Source organism: Diadema antillarum, unplaced genomic scaffold, assembly GCF_040938485.1.
Source record: "Diadema antillarum isolate AM-2024a unplaced genomic scaffold, OU_Dant_1.0 scf00000029, whole genome shotgun sequence".
NCBI lineage: Eukaryota > Metazoa > Echinodermata > Echinoidea > Diadematoida > Diadematidae > Diadema > Diadema antillarum.
In genome coordinates, this window is record NW_027270918.1 from 8,095,393 (window position 1) to 8,118,868 (window position 23,476).

General features: G+C 42.4%; 1 protein-coding gene across 1 annotated transcript in view; it reads right to left on the minus strand.

The window, feature by feature from the left end:
* The window catches only part of LOC139739233 (uncharacterized), a 102,588-nt gene extending 79,593 nt beyond the window's left edge, over nucleotides 1-22,995 (minus strand). The window contains exon 1 of the mRNA XM_071649852.1: nucleotides 21,444-22,995. The gene's annotated coding sequence lies outside the window, so the exon portion shown is untranslated. The remainder of the gene's footprint in view (nucleotides 1-21,443) is intronic.
* Between the last annotated feature and the right edge of the window lie 481 nt (nucleotides 22,996-23,476).

Here is a 23,476-nt window from a genome sequence, read left to right on the forward strand (position 1 = left end):
TCCACCTCCCTGGTTTAGGGGTTCTTGGTGTGCACGTTCATAATTATGTACTTTTTATGGCGTTCGTTGATAAATCGTTTCCTTTCTCACTCAATCTGTTGTTATATTACTTAGGGGTGGGGTGCATGGTGGATGGGGTTTTTGTATACTTCCAATGTATAGACCTGTGTCAAATATACCTTGAATGAGAAAGCACTTGTAAAGAAGTAGTCAATATGACTGGTTACAGGGAGAGTGCAGCGAAATACCTGCCGCGAGAACACCACGACTCGGCTATTTTTCGTCGTGGTTGTTGCGATACGAGGAGTTTACATCTGTATATTTTCCTGCAGAAGCGAATTCAACCGGCCCTGCAATTCAGCTTCGATGATTGATGGTTGCAGTTCGGCGATCGTGCAGTGATAGACAATTCGCGAAGACGGCCTAAGCAGGCGACCCAAATCGAGAGGAGCAGAGATTTTCTAGGCAAAAACGCGCCCCCTTTTTCTTCTCAACCAATGAACTTGACGCTCCTCGAGATGACGCTACGAGGTGATTAATGAAATACGTTTGCTACGAGTGATTGCAGCAAGCAAGTGCAAGTCCGAGCCAAACCAATCACCAAGAAAACGACGCTTCACACCCCCCCCCCCCCCGCCATTAATATAGGCCTATTCGAAAATGAGAGAACGTGACTCCGTTATCTATCATATTCAAGATCATTTTCCTTTCAAATGTTTGAAGACTTCAGGGAATTGAAGAAACTATCGACAAAATCAATTAACCATCTTTAATTGCTTCGCCAGAAAAAAGATCTTGAGGCACATCACATGGTAGCAATCATCAGGGAAAGACAATCATTGCACAAGCTATCTCGATACTTTCGGCACCACAACCGGCAGGCAGAAGGAAACGAGAGCTGTTCGCGTCATCTGCAGTTTTCTTTCTTTCTTCTCTATTCTCCCTAAAATTCTCCTCAACGAACGATTCTGCAATTCAGTCTAGTAACGACACAGAAAACTGAAATGATGGGGAGTGCGTGTTTCAAAATGTGTGTTATGGAGAAATGAAAGATGGGAAAATCATTTCGAAGTGATGTGGCCGACGCATGTATCACAAACACAAACTGAATGTTGAGAAGAAAAATGTAGGCCTACCAAGTTCATTGGTTAGAGCCAGTGAGTATAATTATACGCTTTGACTATACACAATGGGCTGTCTTTCTCAAAGCTAAAAAACATTGAAGTTTTGACATAACCACTTGGTCTGACCTACTTCATGTGAAGCAGCATAACTCATAGCAACACTGTAATTACCATCTGACATGTGTAGCAGCCAGCCAGAATGTTCACTAGCGGAGGTTTTGTAAGCGAAGGACCTTATTTTCAACGACACAAGTCGGGCCCCCGCAAATGGTCGGTAATCCGAACCCACTTGACTAATCGGTGACGAGATCTCGCGAGATTCAGCTTTCGTCACGTCACGTCTTGCTTCAAGGTCATGACCCCCATCTCAGGCGGGCGTCGTCTGCGCCGGTGAGCAGAGAGGCGCGAGACGAAGAGAAAATACTTGCGGAGGGTGAGAAGGAGCGAGGACAAGCTTGGCAGAGAGAGCGGCGCGATGGGGAAAGCGGGGAGATTAAACCCGCTCCGCTCGAAACACAAATTCTCCAAGGGTTTAGAGATAATGATTTCTATCACGTTGTCCTCTCTTCCTCCCGCTACCCCTCTCTTTCTCTCTCGCTCTCTTCCAAGGTGCAAACTTGCGGGCTTGTACTCACACACTAGCGTTTGGAATCAAATTTTCCTTGCATCCCCTGGTCTGTTTAAACAAGGCCTTAGCAATCACTTTCGGCTGTTTGGGTGTGACAACCTCCATTTTTTTTGAAATATTCACCAGGAATTCAATCTGCACGAGAAATTCTGATCGTCGAAACAACTTATAAGTGCACAGTTTCTAAATACTGTCGCTTATGTGCATCGAGTATAATTATCATTATCATGAATTCTGAGAGTGCTATGCCTACAAACCGATGCGTCATATTCATATGAAAATGAAAATCATGGCTTTACGTAGGCCTATAATACTACACATACATGAGTCAAGGAGGTAGTCAAGAAGTTATCATACTTCATTAGGATAATGTTGGCATGGAGGAACAGTACAGTAACTCCAAAGTGGTGTTGGCATAAATCCTTGACAGTAGTATGAGCATAGAGTAGCTCCACTGTGTAAGGCACGCGGTGGAATTCTGAAACACAGACAGCCACTCTCGATGTTACGTCATCTTCGGCCAGGAGACGGGGGCTGTGTAAACAAACCAAGCTCGCACATTTACGAGTTCAACTCGTGTCCCGAAACGACCCCTGACCCAAAAGCTGGCCTGGTTAGGGTGACGAAGGTCACTTCCTGATTTTACATTCCTCAACGGGGGAGTCCTGTATGTACCGGAGTTTATACTGTGGAGTGTGGGCAAAAGCGGTTGGAATCTTGAGGCTTCATCAACGGAAACCTCAAGCTGCTCCCATTGCGCCTTATTCACTTCCTATTCCCGAAAGCCTAACATGGCTTATACCGCCCAGAACATTTTCGAGTGACAAGCGTCCTTTCAGAACAAGTGCATATTATACTGCGACTGAATCCTCTCACCTTCTCGAGCAAAGAATGTAGTACAATTATTGTAACTCATATAACGCTTCTCCAGTATATCAGTTTATATATCAAAGGAAATCGTTGCTAGCTGAGAAGGTATACAAGAATTTAAAAAAAAATCAAAATACGCTACTTTTCATCTGCTATATTACCATTCCTACATAACCACACAATAATTACACTCAAGAATTTCTGGGTAGAAAAAGAGAAACCGCTTTGGAGCGTTTCAAGAGTGCTTCGATGGATGATCCATCGAAAATGCAAATGACTATGGACGAAAACTGGGGTATGAATTATGAACAGGATGCGGAGATCTATTGCTGGAGGAGGTGAGGAAAAGGAGAGCGTGAGGTGGGGTGAGGATGACATCGGGAGAGGGGGTGGTAGTCCGAAAAAATGCTGGTCGGTAAATCACTGGCGAGGCTCGGCCTGGGACTGAGCACTGACATTGGTTGCGTTGAATGGACAGCTAGAGCAGTCAAGCGTAACGCGGAGCTCGCGTGCCACACCACGGTAATGAGACGAGTAACGTAGTCTCCTTTCGCAGCCCATTGGTTTGGTTGTTTTTTTTGGTTGGGGTATACTATCCAGCAGAAACACAAAATACACAAACAAAAATCTCTTTGTTGGGTATCCTCTTAACCTATTGTTCATCCTTACGTTTTGGGAGTTGCGGCATTCAAAATGAAGAAATCACAATAATTCTTAAGGAGCGAAAGCTTCAGTACAGTAGATAATACTACCATCATGTTCATCGACAACACGATTCGATGCACACAGCAATGAATGACATGATGATTGCTCTCCTTACCTTGTCTTGTCCGTTTCGTTATGAAGGCCAATCACATGTTCACTGGTTTCGTGCACTCGTGACTACTTGAGGAACAACTAGTTGAGATAATCAACATATCATGATGTCAGACTCCCCATACAGACTTGATATGGAAAAGTAAACTGACAGAAATTTGGCCGGATTTTCTCTCAGATTCTTTTGTAGCTCGGAAAGGAAAATACAGAAACGGGCTGAAATTGTGTTCGTAGAAAAGTATCAAAACGAATCTTGGTTGTTGAGACCGGCGTGAAGTTTCAGTTTATAATGTACTTAATAAATATATCGTGCTGAAAATAAAGAGTGGCCAAACTTCGACAGAGCTTGAAAACAAACGTTATACATCGAGAGGGATACAAACTTTTACAGTATTCAAATTTCATGTTTCCCTCTACTGTAATCTGGCTATATACTGACTCGCACGCGATGTTTCATGAACATCAACGAACTTGATCGCCTGCCTTTAATTAGTTCACAATTTGTTATAACTATCTCAGGTTTACAAATAAGCCGCAAACATAAATAAGGAAATAGCACGAAAATAAACCCGATGTCGCTGTATTCAGCTCGTCCATATTGCAATGTAAACATATCATGATGATACTCCGATATCACTAATGTTGGACGTAGTTAAGGTAAGAGCCTAGTTTCTCCTATACTCATGACGCACATTGACCCGTCTCAGGCGTCATAATCGTCCCACGTCTACAGTGGCAATCTGGGCTTCGCTGTAGCGCAGGTTACCAAACACGAGGGGGTGTTGTCGGCTTTACCGTTCCCTAAAAAGAACTCACAAATAGGTCAGTTAGAGATGTATTTATTCCAGGCTCTCATGTCAACACACCGTCCAAACATTGACTTGTCATTTGTATTATTTTCACTCGTATTATCCCCTCTCCTTCTCTATATTATACGGCATTACGTGGGGTACGAAAGTCCATACCCGCGTTATCACTCTGTTCCTATCAGTCATCACTTCCCGCATCGCGAGCGCGCGCGTATGAAGCCGACTATCTGGGCCCATCTCTATTTGCGTTCGTCTCGCGCGATATGCGATCGCAATCGTCACCTAATTATCTCCAGGATACAGACAAATATGGGGATAGTAGAGAGGGCGATTTTTAACATACCCGACTGGGACTATCGACGTATTGGTACTTCGTGCCTTCATGAAACTGCGATACTTCTTTACTGCAATAGATGGGGCAATGATGCCATATATCGGTAAATTATCTTTCTTTTTTATTCGTAATCGAAGTAATGTGAATGGCAGGGTTAATGACCAGAGCCCTGTTTCATAACAGTGGAGATCAAGCACAAGTCAGAAACTCAAAACAAAAGTCTCTGAATATTCGATTTTGATTGGCTGATACTTGCCTTATATTTGGTTTTCTGACTTATACGTTTTATTGCATCCTTTTGTGCAACAGGACTCAGGACTTTTACGTAAGATGGCACAGAGATTTACAGGAGTATCGATACCTATCCACAGGAGTAGACACAAATTAAAACAAAAATATCACTGCTGAACAACTGCCCATTCCTCCAACGATAACGAAACATGTGAGTTTTGCACTCATTATTACAAAATTTGAAAGGGGCAGAAAAACTGTGGAATAAAGGATGCATGGGAAGAATATACATTCCTTACAAATTATTAAAGACAGACTAGTTTGTGAGATGATATTAAAAAAAAATGGGTATCCTGGCTTCTTTGTAATTTTTGGACACTGAAGTCTTTGTTTGAACGAATGGTTGCTGGGAGTCTTATAACAGGAGAAGCTGACATGGCAGAGACAGAGACGGTGCGATCTTAAGACTACTGACTGAGGTTCTGCTGGGTTCATTCGAGTGATAATGCTTTCCAGAGAGCTCAAGATTTAGAAATATTTGCGCAGAAAACATTTCAACCGTTGACATCGTCTCCGTAAGCTATCCTGGCTTAAATCTGCCCTTTCTTCTCCTTATTATTTTTTCCGGTCGGAGCTCGCCCCGAGTCCATCACGCACGTTCCTTTCAATTCTCGCGTGAGCTCCAAGTTCGAGGGAAAAAGAGAGAGGGAGAGAGAACTGGACTATTTAAGTAAGGTTTGGGCAGAATGGAGAGGAAAAAAGTTGTAAAATTCGTTCCATGGCAAGATTTACCCCACCCCTGTTTGATGAGCGCAGAACGTTGTCAAAGGAAACCGCCAAGAAATGAAGGCAAGAGCGGTGAAAGAGGCTCTCTCCTCTCTCTTTCTCTTTGCTCCCAGCTCCGTGTGATAAAGGGTACAAGGAGAATAGCGAAGGAGGAAAGAAGGAATTATGGATACCCAGAGAGACTGAACGAAGGGCTGAGGGTAGGCGTAAGAGAAAGAAGGGAGAGTGGAAGAGGAGAAATGAACCCCGAGGGTGTTAAAACGAGAGGGAAACATGAAGGCTTAGAGCAGTCGGTGGGCGTATAAAGCAGACTGCGCGAAACGGTCATCCGGAAAATGCAAATGGCGCGCAGAATCCAGCGCGCGGGAGGGAGATGGCAAGAGGGAAATTGACGGCCGAGGGAAATATCAGCTAAATTGCACAGCATGCCTGAAACGTGACCTACCGTCGCTTTCAGATGAGAACTGTGGTTTACGATGTCGGATTGCATCAAGCATGGCGTCGGCACGGTTTGCGGTAGCGAGCCGGAGAGAGACGGGCGGACGTATAGTTAGGGAAAGGTCGCTCGGGTTATTGAGGAGCCGGGAAAACGCAGAAGGACTGCCTAGACTTTACTGATGCAGACCGAGCACATTGCCATGGGTTACGTTCAAGCGTTTTGAACGATCACGAATGATATTATGACATCACAATCGTGTAGCACGAGACATGAGACAATACTAGTGTGGCGCCGTCGCACTATAAAACGCTTATGGACATGCGAATGCTCTTATATTACACTTATCTATTTCCAAATTCTAAGGGGTGTTTTACCTCCCATTCTGGCAAATTTAACCCACGATACTATACGTGGATTTCATCAGTTCCAGTATACAGCATTTTCGCTTCTCGAATACTGTCCCAGATCATTAGAAACGGAGCTGCCTCCAAGTATCCCCTTTGCGAACATACGCGTCCCATCCAGCATCAATTTCTGTTATTGTTCTGCGAACAATCGCAAAAATTGCCATAAGATTGACACAGCATAATAATAATAAATACGTTGTGACGGTTCACCGATTGTATCTTGAAAACGGGCTCGAATGCACAGACTATCGAATCCAGTGCGTGGTACAGTGCGTGAGTGAATGTTTACATCGCAGCCTGGATTCCTCAGTCAAGCGGCCTCCCCTGTGAGGAAAGTGGAGTATCCCGGTACGTGACTGAAGCGCTCAAGTGTTGGTTCAGGATTAGGTGTCAACGACTCGGCGGGAATGAACAGGGTTCCAGACCTATTTACGCAAATTTAGGGACCGTCTCCAACTCTTCATCTTCTCCATTTCTTTTCCTCTCTCCCCTGTTCTTTCTTTTTACCTCTTTTCCGATCGATGGCGTTTCCGCTCCGTCTTTCGCATGAAGTAACGATTTACCTTTCGTACACAGAATAAAGATAACGAAAAACTATCTACACAATCTGTTACATGGAAGAGACGATAGGAAGGAGAAAGAAAGGAAAGATAGCTAGATCAGAAGACTTGCGTTGCCTATGACAAATATTTGAGGCCGAATCCTAACGAGCATGTAGGAATGCATGTAAAATATGCCTGCTTCCTTCAACTTGCCACAAGAGATGTTAATCACAACGAGTGTGTCTCAAGCGACTTCAAACCGCGATACGGCAGGAGAAAATTAACACACAGCCGCGTTTTACGTGATTGCGAGTGGCGGATTACGATCGGTTTCGAAGCATGCATTTTTATCGATTTGTCTCTCGCGCAGACTCCTGTCTTGAATCTCACGCTGTTCATGAGCAGGACACAGTGTGCAGACAACATCGACACTCAATCGCAAAACACAATGCAAAGAACAACTTCTTTATCTTATTCCTAGGTATTAACGTGTAAGTAACAACTTCCATGACACACTGACTCGCTTCAAGGTTTCCTGATTACGCCGCTCACATTAGCTCCGGCATACAGAAAGTGCAATTTCTTTGTATTCTTTGTACTATGACCTAGATTAAACCTTAGACTCATGATTCACCTAGTAAACTAGAAATCAAGTGTGATTTATCTTTTTAAGAGAAAATACACAAAACTTGTGCTCTGTGCATGCATTAACTATATTATTGTCAATTTCTCGAGTAAAAAAAAATATTGTGTGTGGGTGGATTCTTTCTTTATTGTGCGATGTGAATTGGCCATTCTTTGAAAAATTTGTTAGAATTTTGAAGCACTTGCTACATTGCTAACGTAAGGGCGATCGCTTGTCGAGAAGATAATAAAACTGTCGAGTGACTTGGGAAAAGGCTATACCTGCGGTGACTCGTCACGCTCGTTTGGTCTGAAAATAATTCCCAGACACGCAACGCCTCTCTACGTTCCTTTCTTTCCGTTTCCTCCTGGTAGTGATCTACTAGTCTCGTGCAAGCAGACTCGTTTATAGTGATCACTCACACCGATAGTAACACTTTTGAATCACCATTTTGGTCGGCAGTGTTTGTGAGTGCATTTTGTTCGCCGCATTGGATTGGCTTTCATTTTCCTACATGGTCGGACAGCCATTTATAACATTCCTTCTTTGACATCTATACACTGGAAATAAAGCCATTGAACGGACAAGAACTTGATTAAAAATCACCATAAGACAGGCGCAAATGAAGGTTTCGCTAAAGCCAGACGTCGGACTGCACGGTGCCAATAGCTACATCGGCTTACCAGTGTCATGGTTACGCATCATCAATATAGCACTTGCCCCCAACCAATCGACACGTAAAGCACGTTTCACGTACTCCGCACGGATTACCAATTACTCGGAATATCATCAAGCTACGGTAGTTTCCCTTTCGAAATTAGCCTCACTGTATGAAATCATGCGATATTTTCGGGCTGACAACATCCAGCGATATGGAGTGTCACGATGCAATGAGTATGCATAGAATGACTCTTTTCATGCGGCCTTAGCCGTAGAGCGAGCATTCTAATTTTGAAGACAAAAATTTAACAGTCATTATTATCAATCCTGATGTTGAAATTATAGAGGGTAGAACCTATAGCATCATTGTGGATGACTAAAATGATGACCAGTTTAATTCGTAGCGAGCTGAACATCACACTCACTTCACAGAGAAATAATCAGAAACTGACGTCAAACTGCGGACGGCAATGGCTACATCCATCTACGAGAGCGGACAGCCGCGTGCGGAAGCGGGACACGCCTTGTTTGCAAAACACAACGCACGGGGAATAACCTCTCTCACCCTCTCTCTTGCAAAACCGTTTACTGCAGTACTTCGTTTCGTTTATATTTGTATCAACATTGTTGATAGCATGGACGTAGAAAACTATCAGTTAGCATATATAGCGTAAAATAACTGTAACAACTTTGACACATTCCCACATGGATGAAGATAAAATCTCATGTTCTCCATATTTTTACCGTATTTAGCGGCCTTTGAAAAACCTGCCTGGTTGGCGGCCGCGGCATGCACGCTCAGTCAGGGATCACCGTATGTGCGCTCGCTGCGATAATTCAGCTGCTGTCGCCGTGCTACTATGGGCTAACAGTTTCTAGAGAAATTCAAAGAAACAACGACAACAAACGCAAACGCGTCACCTGCAAATAGGCGACATATTATTGGGAAGGCCATGGAGCTTTAGGCAGCTCCATGGTACGGGTTACTAGTACTCTCTTACTATATTACACACACACATGCAGGCACACGTCTGTACGTACGCACGCACATACATACACACAAACAAACACACACATACACACACACACAGACAGACACACAGACACACACAGACCAGGGAGGTGGGATCATCTCCCTGCACATACACACAGACACACACAAACATCATACATGCGCACACATACACGTCCAAAGAAATACTCACCTCCTTCGTCATAATCCATCTCTCTCTCTCTCTCTCTCTCTCTGATTCCTCTCATTTTGTTTTGTTTTTTCCTCATAATTTCTTTGAATGCCAAAACCTATCGGAATGTTCGCAATGAAGTTGTTTTATGTCGCCCTCTGTTTGCGTGCGTGCCTGCATCTCTTTCCGGCTATTAATTCGCATTGTTTTGTTTTTACTGGTTTTTGTTTGTCCTATTGTGTCGTAATACTTACATGACCTCGATTGTGACGAAAACTTTTCAAACGACGCAATTATGGGTTTGTTAATGGTTTCATGAACGGCAAATGATAGTCGTAATTGAGACCGAATGTCGTTGTTGATGATGATGAATCTCTTGTTTTCAAAGTATTTGTACTTCCTTTGCTAATTGTGAACTGATACTAACTTTCTTTTCGTCCGGTAGGTTTTCATGATAGACATCGGTTGCCGTACTATATGTCTTACTGTATGCCTGAAGCCCACAGATAAGAAATTAGATGCGACTTCTTTTCTTCTTCTTTTTTTTTCAATTATTGCTCAATCTCACAGCGGCACCATGTGACTTACCCTATGAGAAGTTAATATTCTCCTACAAATTGATTATTAATCATGATTTCATCAATGCCATAACTCGAATCCCGGAGAAACGCAATAGAGCACCCCAAGCAATATTCAAGGGAAAATAAGAGAATGGATATTTCTATTGATCGTTGGTAACCAAGAAACCTTTGCAGTACAGATACGTCCTCTTTTTCGTTTTGCACGCAAGTTCTTTGGATGACTTCATATTTTAAGATGGTCCCTGAATTTCGTGCACGGTTGAGGCAGACGGCAGTTGATTATACATCGCCAGGCCTTTAGGCAGCCGCAGGGCTGAGCCCCGTGCGTGCGTCCAAGCAAAGCCCGAGCATCGGAACCCAGCGTAGCGTGTTAGTAATTATGTCCCTGGGGCCTTTCGGGCACGTACGCTCCATCGCTCCCCATCGCGCGCTATTCCTCGGTGAACACGCTGACTGTATCGACCTGCAACAGGCAGACATTCCCCCATCGAAAACCAAGCCCTCTTTTCTCGTTACCAACTCCAATAAATTCTTGCTTTCGATTTACGAAGTTTTTTAACTGGGCGCATATCTGCTGAAGAGTGAACGTTTGAGCGATTGCGAGGCAAGGAGACGCGCCGAGCCTGCTCGGGCGGTGTGGAAAGCTATCACATATCCGGTCTGATTATTATTAGCGGCTGCGTACGTCCATTTTTTCCTCCTCCCCATCTCCTCTTTCATCCTCTCTTTCTCAGGCGATGGACGTTGCCGCGGTTATCTTTTTTTTTTTCTTTTTCGTTCCCCCATTTTTTAATTGTCAACGTAGAGTTTCATTAGGCGCAACGTAACTCAACTGCCCCGCTAAGTGACGCGCATTTTACACCGGCTTCTCTCCTTTACTAGTGTTGTTGTTTTTTAAGGGTACAGGGATTACCGAGGAACGATAAACAAATTAAAAGAGAAAGAATAGAACAGAGTGTCGCTCATAACCGGTACTTCACTCGAAAAGCTTCCGAAAGCATTAAACCACACGATGGATTAGTCGTCGTTTCGTAATGCAAGAAAGAACTATACCGATATGCCGATTTATTATCAACTTGTACCTATTTGCTACGATCACTTCTCTTTAAATTACCTCATTCTAATGTATGTATGCATCATCTATATGTTACAGATAATCTTGGGACATTCATTTTGACGATATTCGCATTGATTCCTCCCATACGCAGTCCCAGCCTAGTACAGAACACGGGAAAGAGAGGAGACAAAGAAGAGAGAACGAACAGCTCAAGTCTGTAGTCAAACTTATTCTGTAATTGACTGAATTCTAGGACTAGACCAAGGAGGTATGTTATACTAGTACCTCCTTCTGGACTAAGTCCGTTGCTATGGTCACCTCCCTCCATCCCCCATCATGCCGTCACCTCAGCTGACCCTATCGGATAGTTTCTGAACCTTATCTGCTTCTACTATACCGGATAGGCAATGGACGCGAAGTCCCCGAGTTACGCAGACTTGCGACCAGCTATCGTAGTGACCTTGACCATCGCTTCTATATAACCTTCCGATTTTATTAACTACACGTAAATTAGGATTCTGAAACCACTGTTCGCGGTGACTGTCCGAACTCGAGAGCGAGCTGAACCTTTGATTAGCGCCAAATCGCTTATGCCCTGTGGTTAGTCCAGTCATGGAGCTTCAAGTAGCTCCATGGTCTAGTGGAGGTTGGCTCAGATTATTCACTGATAATTTATAGCTTCTTTTGACAGCGTGACTGAATGATTACAGACGATATTGAAGATCGCGAACTCGAATATGACCAGCTGCGTCAAACTGCCATCTTTCAGTGTTTGTATATTCATTCCTATCGTCATCTAAACATAATACCTTAATTTCTTAAATCTCACTCCCGATTAAGAGTCCTAAGTCAACTGAAATGAGCGTGTTCGTAAAGCAGGAAGCGTGTGTGACGATCTTCCGATAATGCCACTGTAAGAATATTGGTCATTAATATTACATCGTGCTTCTGCAATACTGTGCACCGCAAACCGCCATTAACCCTGTTAGTCCCATCAGCTCATATTGTCCGTGACGTTGTATAAGTGCAGGTAGCTAAATAGTCATGAAAGAGTTAATTGGTATGATCATCTGCCGGTATATTTTCGCCATTAATCACTCGACGTTGTCATCCTTGATGGCATTTTCTAAAGAATAGAAGGTATCACAGAGGGAAAGAAACGAACATCTTTTTTTCTTTTTCACGGAACTATACCGAGACTTAATCGATTGATTGGTGATTTTCTCTCCTCTAAGAGTGTTACTTCACAGAACTGTGTTATTTTTGACTAGAGACTCCGCAGGCTGTGCCTACCAAACGCCATTCCCTGACGTCATCCGTCCCGGCTTGCGGTCCGGAGTGGCGCTGCACGAGAGGATTACGAATACGCAGGAGACGGAAGTGGAGAGCGAAAATGATAGCAGACATCGAGAGGGGAGAGAGGGAAAGCAAGGGAAAGAGAAGGTGAAAGAGAGAGCTGATGCTGTGAAGGTATCAGCTGATTTTCAGACCAGATTATAATGGCTGACATGAAGTCAGCGTGGAGGGACACTGACCGGGAAAACGACTATGACCCCAAGAAAACAATCGCGCTCGATTCCACAATATTGGTACCAACTGAACAGAAGATTGTACGTCTCTCGTGTTCCTGCGCCGCACAAATTGGTGTTGACACAACAAAATGCGTGTATGATTGCTGTTTCTTTCGCCGTTCTGTGAATCTTTGCGGCGAGTCTGTCAAGGGTAACGATAAGAAAGCACGTTCTCGTACAGATCTTAAGGATTGGGAGCGAAAGAGAACTGGGTTATGCAATGTTTGTACCTCGAAACGATAAGGTCATGGAGTCTACCATCATCCTTAGCCTCCACAAGAAAGACAATCGAAATGAAAATGTTTTGACAGAATGCGCACCCAAAAATGTTTGGTTCATTTTCTCAACCCGATGGCCAAGTTTGTTGAATCTTCGTTTTGGTTCCCGCTGCCTTGGGTTGCATCTGTCTCCCTTTGGTGCGATGTTAAGGTCACTGACACAAACAAGCCTGGCCAACAACATGTGCCATACATACCCAAGTACTCCTTTACGTGTCGTCTTCATTAACATTAACGTCATGACAAACTATAATGGAAAGCCAGTAGTAAACTTCCCCCATATATTACAGCCAGCCGAGCATTACTTTATACTCCTTCAAAATCCATTGGTTTTAACAGTGATCCAAATTAACATTCCGGAAATATAACAACGTTCTCCTATAAATGACACAATGTGAAGGCAAATTTACAGAGACAAGCTCAAAAAGATATTCTTCAGACCAAAATCTCTTGGCTTTTCCCCTAGTATAATGTGACCTCATGAAGAAGATGATGACCAACATTCAAATAGCGTCATTACTATGTTTAAAAAAACACCAACCCTCTTCCCCCCCCCCAAAAAAAAAAGTCAGTCACCCCGCTCCCACAATAATGTTGCATCCGCCTCATCCACCATAATGACAAAGATACCCGTATATAGCTTTCGGTGACTGACAATCGTTATTTGGTTTGCTCACGTTGTCTTTTTGTCTGAGCAGGGAGGTGGCTCACCTCCCTGGTCTGAGTTAGCTGTGCTTGGATTTTTGCGCATCTTTGGCTATACATCATCCAATGAAATCTACCTCTCCACCTGATAATGATGCCCGAATGTACACGACTCCGCTATCGGCGTTCAACCTACTTACAAACATTGGAATGCAGCGGTATCAACAAGCGGTCTCTTCCTTATCATCATTGCTTCCCATCCCAAGCCTCGAGGCTGAAATCTGGCTTACACCCATCAAGACAGCAAGACGGCCGACCTTTTCTCGGGTCATAGCTTATGAAATCTACTTCTCATTCTATACGAGGATTTTCCATGCCTTTAGGCTCTTAGATAGCAATTCCGCGGAAAGTTTAACATGGCTTTTAATTGTCCAATACATTCCGTTGATGTCGGCAATAAATTAACATACCTTTACGGATCATTTCCGCCATCATTATTTTGATTACGAGTCAGTAGATGATTATCTGTGGTTTTATTTTTAATACAACTTTAATATGACACGGCTTTCTCTTTCAGACCATCAATATACACCCACTCACATTACACATGTGAAACTAACTATAATGTTCACATTTTATTTCTTCCATTCGATTTTTATTTCTTCAGTATCTCCATCAGCGCCAAACTCTTCCTCTAATGTACCTTCCTTGCTGACATGCAAGACACTTGTCGGCGGCGAACGTCAATTGAGGACGGGGTGACAGGCAAATTATTCCAGAATTCAGCGACGCAAAAGTTTCTCGCGTCGGTTGATCAGGTATCGCGACATACCTCTCAGGGACTATCAGGAGAAAGAAAGACGACGACACGAAATTGAAGGCATGCTATGTGTAAAGAGAGTGCGAGTGAAAGATAGAAAGAGATACAGAGATATACGAGTCGGGAGAGAGATGAAGAGAGATGGAGACAGAAGCTGGAGCTCATTTTATGTTAGCCTCTTTGCAAGGTGTTTGAAGGTGTTTTAAAACACATTTCCAATAGGTGTAAATAATTATTGGTGTCGTGTTTGAACCCCTTTCTAATTTGGCTCCATTTCATATTGGCGTGTTCTTCTTAATTGATCTCCTCACCCCTTATCTCACCAGTAACGTTCGAATTTGAAGCCCGTTCGGCACGCCATGATAACAATGTGTGATAAATTCAACGAAAGAGCGTTCTTCTGCCTCTCAAATTTACAGTATCTCCAATTTTTCATATCGGAACCATGTCGAGATCAGCGAAACAGTCATCACGCGACATCATGACTTGAATCGTTTCGTTTTATAATATATTCTTTGTATCTTCCTTGCCGATTTATTGTGGGAGGTATTCTACGGAAATAGTAAGGCTCAAATCAGAACAGAATATGGCATATTGCTTCAACAAAATTTGCTTCTAAATTAAGACACTTATGAGGAAATTTGATCTTGATGAAAGAAACAATGCACTATTAATACCAAATGATGTTTGATAATGTTCGCGTCATTGTATCCTTGGTAACATGGTAGAATGCTGGAGGTGCGTGTTCCAGTACGAAAATATTCCAATGTAAGACGATTATGACCAGACTTTTGCGTCATATCTTTGGTGTATAATTTCATGAGTTAAAAAACAACAACGCAGCATTGCTTACATCCACCTCCAACTCAATTCACAGTGATAAGTAAACGATATACAAAGGAAATGATCATCAAAGATCACTGATCATGTATGATCGCAATTAGCATTAGTCATAATGTTATGTGTATCCAGCAAACCCGGTGTATGTCTGTGAAAATTACTACGTGGTGAGAAGCAGAATTGTTATATTGTTCTCGACACTCAAACGCATTGCAGACTCAAGACATGCATGCGGAAAACCAGAAACTATACTATACAGTATGCCGCGGTAGAACGTGACAAGAGAGGCTATGGGGGATGTATAAAGCCGAGATCTGTACCTTCATCCATTAATTCCTGAACGGACGACGAATAATAATTCATGTCCGACTGACCGATCGTCCGCATCGACCGAGGGAAGGACGCAATTTCGTCGCCACGGATCAAAATTTCGAGCCGCAGAGCGTTCCGCTTGGATTAGAAACATCAGACGCGAGACCGAAACCATCCGTCATCGGTCAAGCAAAGAATGCCACGTTCGAGGAAGAGGACGAAGGAGAGAGGAAAGTAGTAAAACCAGGAGAGAAAGATGGAGAGAGAGAGGGGGAGGGAGAAGTAGGCACACAGAGAGAACGAGAACGAGAGAAGAAAAAAGAGAAAGGAAAAACGACAACCAAACAGGGATTGTTCAGACTGATAACAACCCCAAATCCACCTCGCTTTTAGGAGAAAATCAGTCGAGGCAATCTATCTGCCAGTATTTGCGCGCCCTTTTCCCTTTTCTCCGTCCCGCGAAGCAGAGTTTCCGTTCGTTCGGTCTGCCGGTGGATGCACTTATTATCGTGAACATCACGTTTCTACAATTACTGCGTGGCAAGGCTGCTCTTTACGGCTCCTGAACCTACCAGCAGAATTGAGTTTCAGCCGGCGTTACCTATGCCAGGGGGCTGTGGAACTGGAGAAGTGAAGATATGCTGATGAAGTGAGTCCATCAAGGAGGAAAGAAGAAGTGTTCTAACGACGCACAAACCGAGCTGAAGGAAAAGGAGTCGCCAAAATGACATGCTGTAAAAGGAGGAGCAAGAAAACGACGCAATACAGAAAAGCATCACGTGACACGAGATTGAGAGGGCGAAACATTTTCACGGACTCGTAGAGACTAACCGAGAGAACAGAAGGCCATATGATCATTATGACTTGCTGTGTTCGTTCCGAAGTTCCATTATTCTCACGTCATTCAGTTTTATGAGCTATAGGTATCATTATTTAACAGAGTTAATCTTTTGTAACCGCAGAATGTAGCCCAATGTGTGTGTATTGCTTTGGTCACCACCTATTTCGTCATACTTTCAAGTAGTCAGTATACACGAATCCTCAAAATATGTCAACTAACGTTCTTCGACAAAAATATATGAAATGAAAGAAACCTAAAAATGTGGGTCAATGAATGGTGGCTACTTCCACACTAAATTCATCTTATGAAGACCTCGCTCCTCTGTTTCACTCACAACATCAAAGCTTCGACAATAAACAGTCTAATCTTGTTGACATTGATTCATTTAGGCAGATTGTGATTCAGTTTGTCACTATTTCTTTAAATTAAACTTTTTCCCTCGCCTATAGAGTTTAAAGAAGTATTTTCGAAACTGATGTAAACAAGGTATTTTTACCCTTTTCTTCTTTTTTCGTCTTTATTTTTGTTTATTTTAAGGATCATTATCCGCAAAAATTGAGCATTTTTAGTATCATGGTTAATCTTGTTTTCTATTATGCACTATATGAAACGCATTCAACCTAAGGAACCAACTATAGTACTTTTGTAGCATTACTTTTAGCTGGTTCCGGTCATATTTCATACTCTCAATTCGTAATCTTAATTGGATTAAAGGTAAGGACGTTATGAAATTTTAAAGATTCGCCAATTTTGTGAAACATTTCTCGAAAAGTTGATATGAATATGCACATGGGTGAGCTGATGATGTTGTCACCTCACAATTTTCCATCTTAGATCGTGTTACAAAAACTGACGAAAATTCACTTTCACTTTATAAGTATATAAAACATAATATTCCTGGCTGAAAAACTTCAAAATCATGATTACCACGATATTTTAGGAGTTAAGACTGTTATAGGGCGTTGCGTTTGAACAAAAATCTAGAAATTTCAAGACTTTATAATTATGTACAAAGTATATGGCAAGTTGTGAGGCGAAGTCATTATCAACTCACTATTTGCACATTCATATTGACTGTTCAAAAACTGTTTTGTGACAAATGGCGAAACGTCAATACAATTTAATTAATTCCCTAACTTTTTATCCGATTTTTATCAAATTTTGGGCTTGTAAATTGATTTCACACTTTATTTTCAGGGTAATTTTTAACAAGTCCAAAATTACCCTTAATGGGGTTGTATACTCTAATTCAATCTAAATATTAGTTCTTGAAATCATTTTAAAGATATGTCTTTAAAGTCATTTAACTTATTTTTTTTAACTCCTTGCCATGCATCTTCTTAAAAAAGATAAAAAAATGGAAAAATGAAAATCAGAAAAAACCTAGATACCGGATATAACATCATCCCTCTCGGATGGGCCACAATGTCCTTCGTACATAATGGATGTGGTTTTGCTAGTCTTTCAGTTTCTGTCCCTGGCCTCAATACTGATATAGTGCGACAATCAGAATCGTAACTACTTTCTTTCTTCTTCTTCGTCTTCTTCTTCTATTTTTTCTTGCTCATGAGACAAAAACAAAAGATAACACATTTAGCACATCCGAAACCATGTCTAAACAGAGAAGAACTTGAAACCCCTGGAAAGATGAAGATTCTCTGTTTATTCTTCTCTAGATGAATCCCAACAACATACCAAATTAATCTGCATCGCTTCAGTTGTTATCACATCGTCTCACACAGCCCCTTAAAAATGCGTGACTCCAACATAGTTTTCTGAGCCGATCCCTTATCTAATGCGTTCTTTCCGCTAATCATGAAGCCACTATCGGCCGCTAATGGCCAGCCTGCCGACAAACTTTCATGTTTGCACGATGTGTGTGACGTCAGCACATTGTAAACATTGACAAACACTACAAAAGATATTTGACTATTACAGGCGATATTTTTCAATAACGCCAACAGCATGAGGTGCATAATCTGCGCTGACAACACGGTACAATACCTGTGACTTTTTTTATCATCTGCGGGCTAAGCAGGAAGAATCAAAGTAATGAAAATTATGATCAAATTAGTACAGAACGGAAAAATCCCAACAGAAGCACATTACACAGATCTACCGTAATATTCTCCTGTAGATTCATTCAGTTCAAAGGTAAGGCGGGACCAATCTCTCTCTTTCATGTTAATATACATATATATATAATATCATACAACATAATACATAACTACGTATAATCATATAATTGATTTATTAAGAAGCATTATAATATTGTATACCTAATATAAAGAGAAAGATAGCTTGCATGATGATAGATATAATGACTGTATTCCTTCTGGCCTTGCAGCATGGTAGAAGGAAAAAAAATGTAACAAAATAAATGAATGTATGCCAAAGGAAAAAAATGCAAACGGCCTGAATTTCTCAGGAAGGGCACGAGAATTTGCTTTTTTGCCCAATTTTTTTCTTCTCAAATTCTCAAGCTCAGAATCCCATCTCGAGACGTAAGGCGATGGTTTTTTCTCTTCGACCTTTCGTCTCTAACGTAACGGCAAGGGCGACCGAAGAAGAAGTGGGTTGAGGTGAGAGTAAGAGATGGAGACGACTTCAAGAGCTAACATTAGAAATTGAAAATGCACATCACAATAATATCCAAAGTCAGTTAGGAAATTATGAAAACACACAATCTGCTCATTGACGATAGGCACAATAAATACGATTTTATTATGAGGTAGGCCCTATATACAAGTTCCGTTCTACATAGCGCGAAATGGACCTGATAAGTCATAATATATTATAATCAATGTCGGCACGAAAGGATAACAGAGGAGAGGTCAGGCTAAACTCAAGGCGGATGTTACGGGTATACTGAGCGGCATGTCACGATGGTGTGAACGAGGTACTAAAAGGTACCGCAGACACACTTTTTGGAGTATTTGCGATATCGGAACGAGCAAGTCACACAAAGAGACTGTAGAGAAAAAAAGAAACCACGAGTTTGGAGCATACACACACTCACACATCCAAGGTGCGCAGTCAAATCTCAGCACCGAACAAAGCAAAACGGAAATACATGTAACACAAAAACAAAATGTAGTGTCGACCGCAATGCCAGTAAGTAAAGTCCAGTAAAGTAAGAAGCAATCCTGTTACATCGGGTACACTCACATTACATAATTATGATTTATACGACCACGAACTCCAAATTGTGAAATTATAATGACACCTAGATGGGATCGTGTCAACTGCAAATATCACGCAGTAGAACGTTCTCGGGGACATTCACATTATATCTCACTAGGTGAGACGAACACCAAGTGTGAACGCAACCCGGCTCGTCAACCCGTCCTGCGTTAACTCTTCGGCGTTATTAGTGTACGTAGTCTGTACCTACATCGCAATATTATCTTACAGTTTTTGGATAACGGATCAATTTTATGAAAATTATGCTTAGATTACATTTAGGAGGGTATTTTTAAACAAATTGAATTAATAATACATCTATATTTACGAAAAATTGCTATGGTAGGAACAAACGCTATCGATTGTACGCAGTCTTCGAATTGCAACAGATATTGAGACTGAAAAGTTTAGACTAGCTTCCCGTTGATATCAGCATGCCCGCCAATGACACGCAATCGCAACGTCTAACTCGTTAAACGTGGGGACTGGCTAAATATAGGCGGGTACGGCGTTACGAGCCGACTACTACTAACTCCCGCTACTACCATAGGGCAGACATTCTCTTCGTAGATTTTGATCGCCGACATGACTTACGTGTATGTCGAGGAAGAAATTTCAAACACAAGTGTTTGGCAGACCATGGAAATCTTCGATATCTTATCTTGAAGTCTTACACACACACACACACACACACACACGCCAGTGCCTCTTACAATACAGAAGTGATTTCCTCCAACTACAAAATCGAAACAAACGTGCCTTCACCATAACGTGCATTGTTCAAGGCTCAAGTGACAGCATCGATGAAAAAAATATTTTGGGTTGTGTCATTATAGGTGCTTTAGCGGACTGATGTGCACGCATACAGGAAAGAAAACTCGGAATATTCTTATTTGTCACGCAAGAGCATAACATGAGACGCTATGCAGTTATTTACGTTTAAAGATCGGACTTTTACGGCTACTAAAAGAAGGCCATAAAAAAAATAGCAAAAGCCTTAATTTTCACAAGGATCTATTTTATCGAAGTGACTGCTTCTTGCAGCCAGATAGATCTAAAGTGCACGCAAGCAAACCGTTTCCCTATGCGAAAGATGCAGAGGGGGCTATGCTGCTTTCTCCGTCATTTATATTCATTAAGATGAGATACAATGTTAATACTTCTTTGTCGAATTATATTTTGATGTACAGAAATGGACAAAACACCGTTGCTTTGATGGGATGTGTGTTGGGAGGGGTGGGGCTTGGAAGCTGGTGTCAAGAGGACATTGCGGAACTACGCAAGGATTCAACGAGCTTTTTGTTTCTGCTGTTTCGCACCTACTCGCCTAAACTGAAAGAGAGAGCTGGAGAGAGCTCAAGTAATAACAGTGCCAGTAATCCGGGCTTAGACGAAGACATCCGCGCCGACGGAATGTGATCGATACACACGCATCGATTGATATACGCGATAGATTTCTAGAATGGCGCTCATCTGTCTTTAATTAAATTGGTAGTACACCATTACTACATACCCTACTGCAATTGCTTTCCTCTTCCAAAGAAGTTTGAAGTGGAAAATGGTTTCTTTCCATTCCTACTCTAGGTATACGTGTGACCGATTCATCAAAGACGCAACACACATCTACGAAAATCTCTTTTCAATTTCATTTATGTTGCTCTCCGCCCATGATTCCAACATGGCCATCCCCTCCTCTGATAAAATTAAGATTTTTGCAAGAAAAAAAGGGGGACTTACCGTTGTTACCACTATCTACGTCTAGCAATGTCTCCATTTTTCTTTGACCTGTATTGGCTTATCTCTTGCTTTACAAAATCAATCGGGGGAAAAAAGGCGATCGAATTTTCGCCTCAGACTCACCTTTGAATACCTGCTGGTCCATTTGGACTACACTGAAGAACGAAAGGGCGTAAGTTAACTGGATCTTCGCGGACTCTTCACACGCCACACTAGTCAAGATTACCATGCACAGAATCACTTTGAGGCGGATGGCGAGAGTCTACACGGGGAGTACCTGGGTCGCTCCAGCACGACTCGCTGTCTCTGACCCTGAACTTCCGAGTTGGAAGACAGTGTGCGTGGACGAGCGCTGGGTCCTCGTGGAGCGCGGCAAAAAGGAAACAAGAGACGGGATGCGGATCGACCGTCTGCTAGAGGCGACGTCAAAACATTCGCAGATGTGGGGAATGATCGAGAGAAGGGTCTCGCGTTTCTACGCCGTTTTATGACGTCATCTGAATTCCCGATGCTAATTGCGTTTAATTGGAGGAATGATTTAACTGTATCGAATGTTCTCACTTCATGACGGCGGGCACGCACGATAATGGCACGAGGTGATATATTAAGAGCGGAATTCCCAAGTATGTTACCACGTGTCTCGCCGTTACAAATATTCTCTTGCGAAGTGTGTGCTGAAGTAGGAAAAACAAACAATGAGTCGGTCCTATATCATGAACGACGTTACGTAGCATGCGCTTGCGAAAAAAAAAAAGTTTATTTGCAACTTCTATATGCAAAATTTCCTTCCGTCAGGGCAGAAAATCAGGAAAAATAACCACAGCGAAATGACAAGTATACTGTAGAAACGATTTTGAATCTAACGATGAGTCGTGAATAAGCGACCTATTGGGCATACTGCGCTACGTGTCACCTGTCCTATTTAACGATGTATAAGTGCCACAACGTTTGGTACATAGTTACTCACACCTCCGAATTTCTGGTCGTCTGAGGAAAAACGGTCTTTATTTTCAGATGATTCAACAAAATGTCCAAGAAACATTCATACTCGAGAATATTTAAGTTTTCCAGCAGCTATCATACAACACAGGCATTAAATGCACGTACAGCCTGTATGGACAATGGGTCGAAGATCTTCACAACCAGCTCATGCTTCGCGGGTCGTGTGCCTCTCTATTCACCTTGACTGACCGACTCACTTCCGAATTGGTTATCGTCAAGTTGAAAGGTTGCAGCTTCCGGATACGATGCACGTTTGCTCCCAAATTCCACAGAATGTAATTTTAGATTTGTGCGTTCACTCTTGCCAACTTTGGTAAAAATCCGCGATAGAGAAGTGCGAAAGAAAAACGATTGAAAGACGCACTCGATTCAGTTATCGTATCGTAGACAACACCGGCAGTCACACATCGAGGCGAGGTAGGATTTCTTTGCGAAACACAAAACACTGATCCTGACAAAGGCTTGAAAAATCCGTGCTGCTCACTTTTCCTGAAATCAGATGATATTTTTGAGGATGGGAAAATATTCTCTATCATAGGATGGTTCAATCTAGCCGATGCTACAAAGGGAAGTAGGTGAAAAATGGCCGTGAACAACGCACTTGGTCGTGGACGAAAGGTAGTCTGCGGGCTTGCGAGATCCCCTCAACGGCTGAGTCGAGCAGGCGTGATCAAGCCACCGTTACAGGCAGAGTGAAACGAGACGCTTTTATGGAAATAAAGCGGCGACGAGTGTCAGCCGAGGCCGACAGTTAGGTTAGTCTCTCTCAAGCTGTTTTCTGCCTAGAAATACACCACGCGGCTCACGCGTCATGTTAAAGGGAGTTATCAAGCAGACAGCGCAAACAAAAACAAAAAAAATCATCAAAATAACAAGTGCCGATATTGCGTTAGCGGTATTTCTATGGTCGCACTGACGTAGAAAACATCCGGGGCCATGCTTTCCATACAAAAGGTTTTATAAAACAGATAAAACATTTTACTTGCAATGTACGTCCCAGCTTTATTTTTGCCACAAACATTTTTGTCAGTGTCCTTTGTCTGTATTTTCTTTCTGTCTGCCTGTCTGTTTTTCTGTCCGACTGTCTCTCTCCCACACTCTCAATCTAAATTTGTTTGTAGCATTACCTAAGTCGTGCATGCGCCCGCGTGTGT